General features: G+C 38.8%; 1 pseudogene; it reads left to right on the plus strand.

Moving 5' to 3' along the window:
- The first annotated feature begins 4878 nt into the window (after positions 1–4878).
- On the plus strand, positions 4879–5374 carry LOC138443272 (peptidyl-prolyl cis-trans isomerase A pseudogene; annotated as a pseudogene).
- The last annotated feature ends 8403 nt before the right edge of the window (positions 5375–13777 follow it).

A 13777-nucleotide genomic window follows, 5' to 3' on the forward strand; every position in this document is an offset into this window, starting at 1 on the left:
TTCTGTTAGAACTTATATTACACACAAAAATGTTCCAGGCTGAAACTTAGCATAAAAACTTCCTATGCTAAAAAAATATCATTTGATATATTTGGTAAAGATCCACAATTGATTTGTTTCTGTCCAAGTTAGTATAATTAATAAAAGCTATGAAATATCTATAATAATTACGTCTCAAATTTTCTATTTTTCCCGTGATGAGTAGTGACGCCAAATGGCAGACATTTCTTTACCCTTTTGTCATTTCTAAGCATCCTCAGAATTTCCCCAAGTCCAAAAATTGTAAACCAGTATTATCCCAAGATGAATTAATTAAATTATAAACTGGTCTTAATTCATCTTTTTAGCTTTATAGCCCCCTAAAACACACCATAGCTCCACTACCTCAGGCGAAAGCTATTCATACTCGTGTTTTCATTCTGACTTTGCCAGATCCAATGTCTCCCCTACACTCCCAGTTGATCCTCACACCTTCTCTATCTTCTAACTTCCAAGATCTCTGCTCCCATCCTTACTTCCACAAAGCAAACAGAAAGAAATTTCCTCAGGGTCCCATCACCCATGCATCCACTTACTCTCATCTTCCTGCCTGTTTTTCATGCTTTGTCCTCATTTACAGGGATGACATCAGCACTTCTATCTCCATTTGTGGACTAGAGCCTATCCCTTCATCTCTACTCAAGACCATTGGTCCAGAAATTCTTCTGCATCATCAATTTCTCCTCCTCACAGCATCATACTCACAAACATATAAACATGCTGTAATTTTCCCCCATTTAAAGCAGAAACCAAACAAAAATGCCTTGGATCCGTTTCTCGAGCCGGCTTCATCCCATTGCTTTGCATCCATTACAGTGTGGGGAAAGCTTTGCAAGAGTTGCCTATGCTTGCTGCATTCAGTTCTCCTCCCATCCCTCTTGAACCCATTCAGGTGTTGTTTTCACTCTACTACTTCACTGGAACTACATTTGGCAAGGCCACTAATGACCTTCAAGTCACTAAATTCAATGGTTGGTTCCTAGTTCTCATTTCCTTGACTTAACCACTGTATTTGAAACATCGAGTTACTCTCTCCCTGAAGCACTTTCTTCATTTGGCTTCTAGGACCCCACACTCCACTGGTTTTCTTTCTACTTTATAATCTCTTTTGCTGTTCCCTACTCATCCGACTAATGTCTTAATACCGATGTGTCCAAATCTGTCTTTAGACTTCTTTCTCTCTTAACTCACTCCATTAATGATCCTATCCAGTCTCATGGCTTTAAAAACAATTTATATGCTAATGACTCCAATATTTATAACTCCTTCCTAGACCCCCCCTTTTTCTCTCTTGAATTCCAGGCCTATATATTTACCTGCCTACTTGACATTCCTCTGGATGTTTCATAGTCACCTCCATGTTAATATTCCCAAAATAAACTTCTAAATCTCCTATCTAGATCAATCTCTTTTATATCCTTCACTTATACAAACCAAAAATCATGGAATCATCCTTAACTACTATTTTCTTTCAAATATTGCATCCAATCCCTGATGAAATCCTTTCAGCTCTAATTCAAAATATGTTTAGAATCTGGCCACTTCCCATCTACTCTATGGCTACCATAGACCCCATATTTCTTTTTTTTAACTTTGTATTTTGTATTGCAATATAGCCAATTCACAGTGTTGTGATAGTTTCTGGTGGATAGCAAAAGGACTCAGCCATACAAATACACGTATCCATTTTTCCTCAAACTCCCCTCCCATCCAGGCTGCCGCATAACATTGAGCAAAGTTCCCTGTGCTACTTATGGTACCATAAGACTCCATATTTCTCATTTATTTATTGAACTATAGAAACTATAGTAATGAACACTAACAATATTGTGTTAGTTTTGGCTGTGTAGCAAAGATATTCAGAATATATATTCAGATTCTTTTCCATTATAGGTTATTATAAGATACTGAATATAGTCCCCTGTGCTATACAATGGGTCCTTGTTGTTTATCAACTTTATATATAGTGGTGTGTATTTTTGTTAATCACAAACTATTTATTCCTACCCCACTTTCTCTTTTGGTAACCATAAACTTGTTTCCTAAGTTTGAGTCTAGTTCTCATTTGTAAATAAACTCATTTGTATCATATTTTTAGTTTCCATATATAAGTGATATCATGTCATATCTGTCTTTCTCTGCTTGACTTACTTCACTTAGTATGATAATCTCTAGGTCCGTCCGTATTACCTCAAATAGCAATGTTTCATTATTTTTATGGCTGAGTAATATTCCAATGTACATATATAGCACATCTTCTTAAACTAGTTATCTGTGCACGGGCACTTAGATTGCTTCCATGTCTTGGCTATTGTAAGTAGTGCTTCTGTGAACACTGATGTGAGACCCCCATATTTCTTAACAGTATTATTGCAACAGACACTTCACTAGTCTCCTGCTTCAAACAATGCCCCCCACATTCTCTCCTCAAACACAGCATGCAGAGTGATTCTTAGTCATTCTTCATATAAAACACCCAAACGGTTATCTATCTCACAAAGAAAGGACCAGCATCCTTACAAGGAACTACAAGGCACTGATATATCTGGCATTAAAAAAAGTAATATCTCAAAAGTAAAACTACTTTTGAAATGTCCTCAAAACAATCAAAATTCTAGTTGACTAAGGTTCTTTGACAACTACCTGGAAGCCCAGATTGATACATGATGTTAGACAATTAACTCTTTAAAAAAATCCTTCTACTTTTCTCTCTTATGGGCATCCCAGGTGGTGCTTTTGGTAATGAATCTGCCTGCCAATGCAGGAAACACAAGAGACTCGGGTTCGATCCTTAAGTAGGGAAGACCCCCTGGAGTAGGAAGTGACAACCCACTCCAACATTCTTGCCTGAAAAATCCTAGGACAGAGGAACCTGGCAGACTACAGTCCAAAGAGCTGCAAAGAACTGTACACGACTGAGTGATTAAGCATGCACACTATTTTCTCTCAAGTTTCAGGACCAGTTAAAATAAGAAATGTCCCAAATTTGGAATGTGAGCTATTAAAAAAAAAGGCTACCATTTACAAGTGCTTCTCTGTATAATGGAGTGTTTTCTCAATATTGTGAAATAAAAACAAAAGGTAGACTTTGTGGGTAGCTTCAACAGTGGTAGCAGACTAGTTACCAGATCCCTAAGAGGTCCTCTTAGCATGCAGCACACGCGCACAAGGTCCTCTGAGAAGTATACAAAACAAAAGAAAGGGAAGAGTGTGTCTACACAAAAACTCAGCAGACCTTGAGAACAGACAGTACTAAAACTTCAAAATAACTATGAATTTTAAAAAAACAGATGAATCTTTTTTCATCTCACGTGTCTCTCATTTGTCAGTCTTAGCCTTACTCCACAGCAGTACTTCAAGGAAAGCAAAAGCTGAGCAAGAAAAATTGTGAAAAGGACAGAAAAAGATGGAGTCCAAAGTAGATCTAGAACTATCACAAGAAAAGATTAAGTCCAGCCTAACCAGGATGTGTTATGAAAACATCCACACAAATCAGAGGAAGGATTATTAGGGAAGAGACTTCAGAGTATGCCAGATGAAAAAGCCCAGGCATGATGTAAAGGGGACATCTCTGAAATATGTAACTTCTGGGAGAGGAAAAAAATGTGAAAAAATAAGTGAGAACTTCCCTTTGGCAATTAGGAGGTGGAGACAAAGATAAAAGGGAAAATGTAAGGTCTAGTAAAATGAAATAGTGTCTCTAGATGGAAGGATTCACAATTCATCCTGTGTCAGGTAATATCTCCCCCAAGTGAAGTCACTCAGTTGTGTCCGACTCTTTGCAACCCCATAGACTGTAGCCTACCAGGCTCCTCTGTCCATGGGATTTTCCAGGCAATAGTACTGGAGTGGATTGCCATTTCCTTCTCCAGGGGATCTTCCCAACCCAGGGCTCGAACCTGAGTCTCCCACATTGTAGACAGACACTTTACTGTCTGAGCCACCAGGGAACTCCATCTCCCCCAAAGATATCCACATCTGAATACTCAGAGCCTGGGAATGTGTTACCTTACATAGAAAAAGGGAAGTAAGATAACAGATGGAATTAACCTTGCTGATTAGCCTACCTCAAGACAGGGAAGATTCTCTTGATTTTCCAGGTAGACCCAGTGTAATCACAATTGCCCTTAAACATAAGAGGAAGTAAAGAGAATCGGTGTCAGAGAAAAACAGCTAGGCGTTCCTGGCTTTGCAGATGGAAAGAGGCCATGTGCCAAATAAAGAGGCCATGTAATGCAAAAGCATTATCCATAAAAGAGAAAAAATTGATAAACTAGCCTTCATCAAAATTAAGACCTTATGCTCTTCAAAAGACACTTGTAAGAAAAAGAAATGGCAAGCAACTTAGAAAAAATTATTTGCAAATACATATACCCAGAATTTAGAAAGAACTCTCAAATTCAATAGCAAGGAGAGAGGGAAAGGAACTAAAAAAGCGGGCAAAATATTTGACAGGAAATTTGACTAGAGTACTTATGTGAATGATGAATTAGCATGTGAGAAGATGCTCAGCTTCATCAGTCATTGAGGAAATGCAAACTGAAACCACAAGATACCATTACATATCTATTAGAATGGTTAAAATTAAAAATAAAAAACTGCAAACAAACCAAATTTATAGCCATAAGAAGCGAATGGACTAAAAATTACGATATATTCATACCAGGGAATTACACAGCAATAAAAACAAATTAACTAATGAAATGTAATCTATAGTGACAGAAAGCAGATCTGTTTGTTTGGAAACTGGGCAGGGAATATGCCCACCATTCACCAGGGCAAGAACAGGATTGCGGCCTTACAGATGGTCCTCCCCCAACCCCCCTGCACTGCCCAGCCATGGTCAACCTCATCATTTTCTTTGATATGACCGTCAACAACAAGCCCTTGGGCCACATCTCCTTTTAGCTATTTGCAGACAAAGTTCCAATGACAACAGAAAACGTTCATGCTCTGAGAACTGGGGAGAAAGGATTTGGTTATACAGATCCCTGCTTTCACAGAATAATTCCAGGATTTATGTGCCAAGGTGGTGACTTCACACACCGTAATAGCACTCGTGGCAATGCCATCTCTGGGGAGAAATTCATGATAAGAATTTCATCCTGAAGCATACAGGTCCTGTCATCTTATCCATGGCAAATGTTGGCCCTAACAAAAATGATTGCCAGTGTTTCATCTGCCCTGCTGAGACTGAGTGGTTGGATGGCAAGCCTGTAATCTTTGGCAAGGTGAAAGAGGGCAAGAATACTGTGGAAGCCATGGAGAGCCTTGAAATGGAAAAACCAGCAATATCACCATTGCTGACTTTTCTGGACAAACCCAGAAAATTTGACTTGTGTTCTATCTTTAAGAAAAAAAAAAGAATGGGATTATGAAGGTGTACTTAAAAGCATTTTTGGATAATGGACATGTATGTTACATTGATTGTGATGGTTTCGCAGGTATATACATATGTCAAAGCTTATAAAATTGTTTGTTTCAAATCTGTGCAGTTTATGTCAACACACATATACACAGAGAGAGACAGGGAAAGAGTATGTGTGTTTGTGTGCGTGTGTGTGTGTGTGTGTGTGTGTGTGTGTGTGTATGAGAGAAAGACAGAGCCACAGAGAGGAAGAAGAATGAAAGGAGGAGAAGTGAGAGAAGAAAAAAGGAAATAGAATGAGAAGTAAAATGATATGGAGGTATAATAAAACTATAACAGCCACTCATAAGCTCAAATTTCTGTGCTCATGGAAATAGCCCTGTTTTCCGCACTGATTATCTTTATCAGTAATGTATGTTTGAACTTCAAAATGAGCTTAAATGAACAGCCTACTGCTCTAATCTCTTTTATACATGTGAGTTCCACTAAATGGTTATTTCTTTACAGGGATACATTGCTTACAGATATTGAAAAAATACTGTTTTGCTTTGTTTTTGACACTCAGAAAGCCCTTCTAAAATGAACCTGAATATTTACTAGGAGTACTGTTGATGCATTTTGACTTATTGTATTTTATCATTAGATGGTGATTTGCTAGGCAGGTAAGGTGATCCGTCTAAGCCCCCGCATCCCCTTCAACACTTTAGGCAGAGTTGTGCTTGTATCTATTTTATAAATGGATTTCTGCATAAGACTTAGATTGATAAAAATCTGGTTAATAATTGGCAATTCCCATGGAAATGGAAACCAGAAAATAGCAGAAAAATGAACTCAGAACATGATACCAGGAAGGTCAGGCCAGTTTGCAAAACAGCAGCAGGGGAAAGCAGAGGGGCACTAGGGAAGTGAAGGGTGAGATGAAGAGGGTAGGTTTGGAGATGGTGCCCTATAATGAGTACTATCAAACAAGATTTCTTGGGGATAGCCTTCTACACCTCTACCAAAATCTTCCAGACATATACAAATGAGTAACTAGCCGTCCTCTGCTCTTTCTCCATAATGATCTTTTTGCCTTATACTAAGTAGCTAATATCCGTAGTAGTTTCCCTGTGTATATCATTCACTACTTGATATCTCTCATGCCAAACATAGTGACTACAATATCGTCAGCATAAAATAAGTATTGGTTAAATGAATGAGCGACAGTAAGGGTCTAGAGCCATCCTTCTGAATCAGAAGATGGAGGGAGGCCACAGCTGAGAAGTGGTCACTAAGCTGCAGAATACTTCACTGTGTTACTATTGAGAAAAGTTTGTGTGTTTACAAAGGCATTGCTTAAGGAAAACATTTCAAGAGCATTCTTTCAGTAGAAACTCACTTTAGTCCCCAGCAGACTGATCTAGAACCTTCAGAAAAAGAAGTGCATATTTTCCTATGAGAATGTGAAGAATAACTGATAGGCAAGTAAGGGAAAAACCGAGAAAAATTCCATGGCATTTCTAACGCAGATGTACGGATTCTGCCTCACATTCCATCCTTTGGGGAGAAAATAACCATGAGAAAAAACATTCATTTCCTCCCTGTAAGGTTAAATTGGAGACAAATCAAGGTTTTGCCCTTTCTTTTTCCTGTGATGTGAACAGTTCTGTGCTCCGTGCAGCAGAATTTTGAGGACCTGGCCAAGGTCTTGTACCTAACAGGTACTCAATCATGAGGTGACACCAGAGAATCGGGAGTTCTTTGAGAAATGACTTTATTAATTAGAAGAGAAAAAGATCTTACCTTCAGAGAAGCAGAACAAGGACTTCAGCTGCTGCTGCTGTGGCCAAGTCCCATCAGTCGTGTCCGACTCTGTGCGACCCCATAGACGGCAGCCCACCAGGCTCCCCCATTCCTGGGATTCTCCAGGCAAGAACCCTGGAGTGGGTTGCCATTGCCTTCTCCAATGCAGGAAAGTGAAAAGTGAAAGTGAAGTCGCTCAGTCGTGTCCGACTCTTCGCAACCCCATGGACTGGAGCCCACCAGGCTCCTCCATCCACGGGATTTTCCAGGCAAGAGTACTGGAGTAGGGTGCCATTGCCTTCTCCAAAGGACTTCAGCAGCACCCATTAAAAGGCAGACTAAGAGAGTTCTAAACTTAAGCTGGAAGAAATTATTATTAGGCAAAAATGATTGATAGAATGTATGAGATGGGTCAGGTTTCTGTCATTTTAAATCTTTTTAAATATCCTTGCTACATGAGAAATCTATGTGTATATTTGCATGTGCTGTGCTATGTTCACTTGCTCAGTCGTGTCCAACTCTGTGCTACCCTGTGGACTATAGCCTGCCAGGCTCCTTTGTCCATGGGATTTCCCAGAAAAGAATACTGGAGTAGGTTGCCATTTCCTCCTCCAGGGGATCTTCCCAACCCAAGGATCGAAAACGGCCAGTGGATTCTTTACCTCTGAGCCACTGGGAAACTCCTTTGCATGTGTATGTTTACATATAATATACATTTTTAATCTAAAGTTTAATTCACTTAAAAATAGCTCATGCTGCAAAGTCGTAAAGTGGTACTTTCCATTTTGAATCTTTTATAAATACACACACAAAAATAGTTAATTGGCAATGAATTAACAGTTTTTTAATATAAAATAACCAAAAACTGCAAAAATACTATACACATTCATCATTTCTAAAATTAAAAGATTGCATAATCCATGTAAGAAAAACACTATCTTAAAATAAAAAATATTTCATTAAATTAACAAACTGTCTCTGTTAAAAAAAAAAAAAAGAAAGAAAGAAACCTCTACTATGTTTTCTTAATTTTCCCTGCCTACGCTTGGCTTTGCTGATACTAACTTGTGGTCCTTCTTTGGGCCTCTGGCAGTCACTGCTCTGGAGTCAATTCTAAGAAGGAAGCAGACTGCTGGACTGTGCATAATGAGGTAGGAACATTTTATTGATATTTATTTAGCAGATTTATCATCCTGAAACTCACAGAGGGCCATAGGGCATGTCATGCTAATATAACTCATGTGTTACGGTATGATAACATCATGTGTACACAAGGGGTTTATGTGAAATATGAAGAAAGTCTTGCTTGCTTTCAGATAAATAATGGGATGAGTTAACAGCTCAACTCTGAAGACCTAAATTTTGAGTGCAGGATGGTTCTGATAAAAGAGTAAGAAAATAAACTAAATAGTATTCTATTTGGATTTGCCTCACATCTGATGTTATATTACTGCTGATTCTTAGAATATTAAAATTTTTCTTATACATATATCATATTTTTTACTTAATACATGCTAACCAATAGGTTATGAAAATTATGCTCTCTACAGTAGAAGTGGCAACCAGCCAAATCCCAATGAAACTCATTTAAAAATTTTTTCATTTGCAAAAATATATATGCCAAGAATTCTACTTGGTTTTGCCAGTGTCCAGTAAAATGAGCAATGTTTCCCAGTCATAAAGAGTTGCTCTTTTAGGGGTGTGCATGCTAAGTTACTTACAACTCTTTGTAACCCTTAGACTATAGCCTGCCAGCCTCCTCTGTCCACGGAATTCTCCAGGCAAGAACACTGGAGTGGGTTGCCATGCCCTCCAGCTTTTTTAGGAGAAGAAGATTATTAGAATTGGGAAAGACTAGATATTTCTTCAAGAAAATTGAAGATATTAAAGGAACATTTCATGCAAGGATGGACATGATAAAGGACAGGAACGGTAAGGCCCTGACAGAGGCAGGAGAAATTAAGGAGAGGTGGCAAGAATACACAGGAGAACTATTTTAAAAAGGTCTTAATGGCCCAGGTAACCATGACGGTGTGGTCACTCATCTAGAGCCAGACATCCTGGAGTGTGGAGTCAAATGGGCGTTAGGAAGCATTACTACGAACAAAGCTAGTGGTGGTGACGGAATTCTAGTTGAGCTATTTAAAATCCCTAAAGATGATGCTGTTAAAGTGCTGCAATCATATGTCAGCAAATTTGGAAAACTCAGTTGTGGCCACAGGACTGGTAAAGGTCAGTTTTCATTCCAATCTCAATGAAGGGCAATGCCAAAAATGCTCAAACTACTGTACAATTGCACTCATTTACCGTGCTAGAAAGGTTAATTTTGAATTTTTGCTGGATCTGCTTCTGTGACTTTAACCTTCATCTTGCCACTTCTGTAAGATAAGGCTCGCCATACTAGGGCACATTTGCAAGGATTGAATAGTATTTTTTTACTTTGTTTCCTCACCTCCACTGCCCATCTCTGATCCATAAAAGAATCTGGCAATCAGGCCCTGATAAGATGGTTATTTTGAGGTGCTAGCCTGCCATCTTCTCAGTCAACTTGATCCGAATAAAGTCCCTTCCTGATCCCAACACCTTGTCTTGGATTCATTGACTTATCCTGTGGCAAGCAGAGCAAGCTTAGACTCAGTAAAACTAATATGTGAAATGAGTGCAATTGTATGATTTTTTGAACATTCTTTGGCATTGCATTTCTTTGAAATTGGAATGAAAACTGATCTTTCCCAGTCCCATGACCAAGTGCTGAGTTTTCCAAATTTGCTGACATATGAGTGCAGCACTTTAGCAGCAGCATTTTCTAAACTTTGCAATAGTTCACCTGGAATTCCATCACCTCCACTAGCTTCGTTTATAGTAATGCTTCCTAAGGCCCACTTGACTTCACAGTCCAAGATACCTGGCTCTAAGTGAGTGACCACACCATCATGGTTATCCAAGTCATTAAGACCTTTTTGTATAGTTCTTCTGTATATTCTTGCCACTTCTTAATCTCTTCTACTTTTGTTAGGTTCTTGCCATTTTTGTCCTTTATTGTGCCCATCTTTGCATATGATCCCTTGGTATCTCCAAATTTCCTGAAGAGATCTCTGGTATTTCACATTCTATTGTTTTCCTATATTTCTTTGCATTGTTCATTTAAGAAGGCTTTCTTATTTCTTCTTGCTGTTCTCTGGAACTCTGCATTCAGTTGGGTATATCTCCCTTTTTCCTTTGCCTTTTGCTTCTCTTGTTTTTTCAGCCCTTTGTAAGACCTCCTCACACAACCTCTTTGCCTTCTTGCATTTCTTTTTCTTCAGGATGCTTTTGGTCACTGCCTTCTGTACAACATTACAAACCTCTGTCCATATTTCTTCAAGCACTTTGTCTACCAGATCTAATCCCTTGAATCTATGTATCTTCTCCACTGCATAATCTTAAGGGGTTTGATTTAAGTCATACCTGAATGGCATAGAAACGCTGGACTGGAAGAAACACAAGCTGGAATCAAGATTGCCGGGAGAAATATCAATAACCTCAGATATGCAGATGACACCACCCTTATGGCAGAAAGTGAAGAGGAACTAAAAGGCCTCTTGATGAAAGTGAAAGTGGAGAGTGAAAAAGTTGGCTTCAAGCTCAACATTCAGAAAACGCAGATCATGGCATCTGGTCCCATCACTTCATGGGAAATAGATGGGGAAACAGTGGAAACAGTGTCAGATTTTATTTTGGGGGGGGCTCCAAAATCACTGCAGATGGTGACTGCAGCCATGAAATTAAAAGACACTTACTCCTTGGAAGAAAAGTTATGACCAACTTATATAGCATATTCAAAAGCAGAGACATTACTTTGCCAACTAAGGTCCATCTAGTCAAGGCTATGGTTTTTCCTGTGGTCATGTATGGACGTGAGAGTTGGACTGTGAAGAAGGCTGAGCGCCGAAGAATTGATGCTTTTGAACTGTGGTGTTGGAGAAGACTCTTGAGAGTCCCTTGGACTGCAAGGAGATCCAACCAGTCCATTCTGAAGGAGATCAGCCCTGGGTGTTCTTTGGAAGGAATGATGCTAAAGCTGAAACTCCAGTACTTTGGCCACCTCATACAAAGAGTTGACTCATTGGAAAAGACGCTGATGCTGGGAGGGATTGGGGGCAGGAGGAGAAGGGGATGACAGAGGATGAGATGGCTGGATGGTATCACTGACTCAATGGACATGAATCTGAGTGAACTCCGGGAGTTGGTGATGGACAGGGAGGCCTGACATGCTGCGATTCATGGGGTCACAAAGAGTCGGACACGACTGAGCAACTGAACTGAACTGAACTGAATGGCATAAATCTGGAATATTAAAATTATATGCAAAGAGAAGTGAAACCAGCTTCTTCCATAGTAAGTGAGGGGAGACCGTTGGACCTCTGTGGAACAGAATTTGAGTATCATTGTCTATAGACAAAAATTATTCCACATTGTATCAGTTATTTATAAAGCACGGAGTTAATAGCTCCCATCAAATTGAAATTAGATAAGACAGGAAGGTGTGTTCTAGATAAAGGCCAGCAACCTCCTGACCTCTGGTCAAATTTGCCCTACAGTTACTTTTGATAAGGCCTGTAGGTAAGAACCCTTTTTACATTTTTAAAGGGTTGTAAAAACAAACCAAAAACCAAGCAATAGCAACAAAGAAGAATATGCTACAGAGGTATATGCGGTTATAGAAATAGCTTGTTGATCCAACTTGTTGACCTTTGCTCTATTGCAGAAGCCAGCAAAACATGCCAGCCATCCAGATGGTTGCATGAGTTTTATAAGTCAGGTTTTATTGAAACATAGACATACGCACACATACATGTTTAAAAATTTACTCTCTATGGCTATTTTAGTACTACAGTGGCAGAATTTAAGTTACAACAGAGCAAAGCCAAAACATTGACTGTATGATCCTTGTAAGAAAAGTTTGGCTATACCTCCTTAGACAATACTTGGTTCTCCAATAAAACATGCAGTATTCCTCCTGGGAAGATCTTTTGCTTTTCCTGTTTCTATTTTTTCTTCTCTTTCTTTTACTCGGTTTACCCCATTTTTTCTTCCTGTCATCCACAATTCTTTTTCATATGTTTCCTCCTCTTTAACTCTTTCTTTCTCCATTAAATAGCTATAATGTGGAACTGAAATATAAAATTTTAAAGTAATTTATGAAATGAATTTTTAGATTTCTTATTAAATCTAAAGTAAGAAGAGACCTTTTTCTCACCACATCTAATGCCCTAAGAGTCTAAAGTTAAGTAGAAGTTACTTTTCATTGTGATGTATACCTATGTCTATGGGTCAGTGACCCTTAAAGAAAAGGACCTCTTACTTGAGAAACAAGAATCGGGGGGTCCAGTTAGTTGCCTTCCCTTTTCCAGGCAAAACAAGGAACATTTATTGATGTTTCAGTGAGAAAGTGACTTAATAACATCTTTTTTGAATGGCTCTTTACTCCCGCTACACAAAGCAGTGTGAAGTTGAGATTGACTAATGATGGTATAATGTCTGCATTTTAAAATATAAATATATAAATATAATATAGATTATATCATAAATATACAGTGTAATGTCAGCATTTTTAAAACCACTATTCCCAAGCAGTGAAGAGATTTACAAGGAAAAGTTTTCTGTCCCTGTTGCCTCTGCTGATTCTTTTTTGTTTCCCTAATCTCTTCTAGATTTCCTTTATTTTATCACTTAACTTCTGTTAATGTCTTAAGTATCTTTTTTTCAAACTATCACCCTTGATCTTCTTTTATTTGTGCATTTTATGTCTGAAAACTCACATTTACTCTTATTTTAACTACCAACTAATGATTCCCAGTCCATATCTTTAACTGAGAAGAATAACTAAGGGAAACAGTGAGAGATATTATTCTCTTGGACTCCAAAAATCACTGCAGACAGTGACTGCAGCCATGAAATTAAAAGACACTTGCTTCTTGGAAGAAAAGCTGTGACAAATCTAGACAGCATATTAAAGAGCAAAGACATCACTTTGCAGACAAAGGTCCATGTACAGATGTAAGAGTTGGACCATAAAGAATACTGAGTGCCAAAGAGTTGATGCTTTCAAACTGTGGTGTTGGAGAAGACTCGTGAGAGTCCCTTGGACTGCAGGGAGATCAAACCAGTCAATCCTAGAGGAAATCAGTTCTGAACATTCGTTGAAGGTACTCATGCTGCAGCTGAAGCTACAATAACTTGGCCAGTTGATGTGAAGAGCCGATTCATTAGAAAATACCCTGATGCTGGGAAAGATTGAAGGCAAGAGGAGAAGGGGATGACAGAGGATGAGGCGATTGGATGGCATCACCAACTCAATGGACATGAATTTGAGCAAACTCTGAGAGATGGTGAAGGGCAGGGATGCCTGGCGTGCTTCAGTCCATGGGATCGCAAAGAGCTGGAGACAACTGAGGGACTGAACAACAACAACAGATGTTACATGCATATATGCATAATACTCATATTAAATGGTCATCTCTAGTTCAGTGTTATTGGGTTGAGCTCAATACACCCCATAAACTTTTATTTACGCATTCTTCCTCATCAACATTAGCTTAAGAAACA

The sequence above is a fragment of the Ovis canadensis genome, chromosome 1, assembly GCF_042477335.2.
Source record: "Ovis canadensis isolate MfBH-ARS-UI-01 breed Bighorn chromosome 1, ARS-UI_OviCan_v2, whole genome shotgun sequence".
Lineage (NCBI taxonomy): Eukaryota > Metazoa > Chordata > Mammalia > Artiodactyla > Bovidae > Ovis > Ovis canadensis.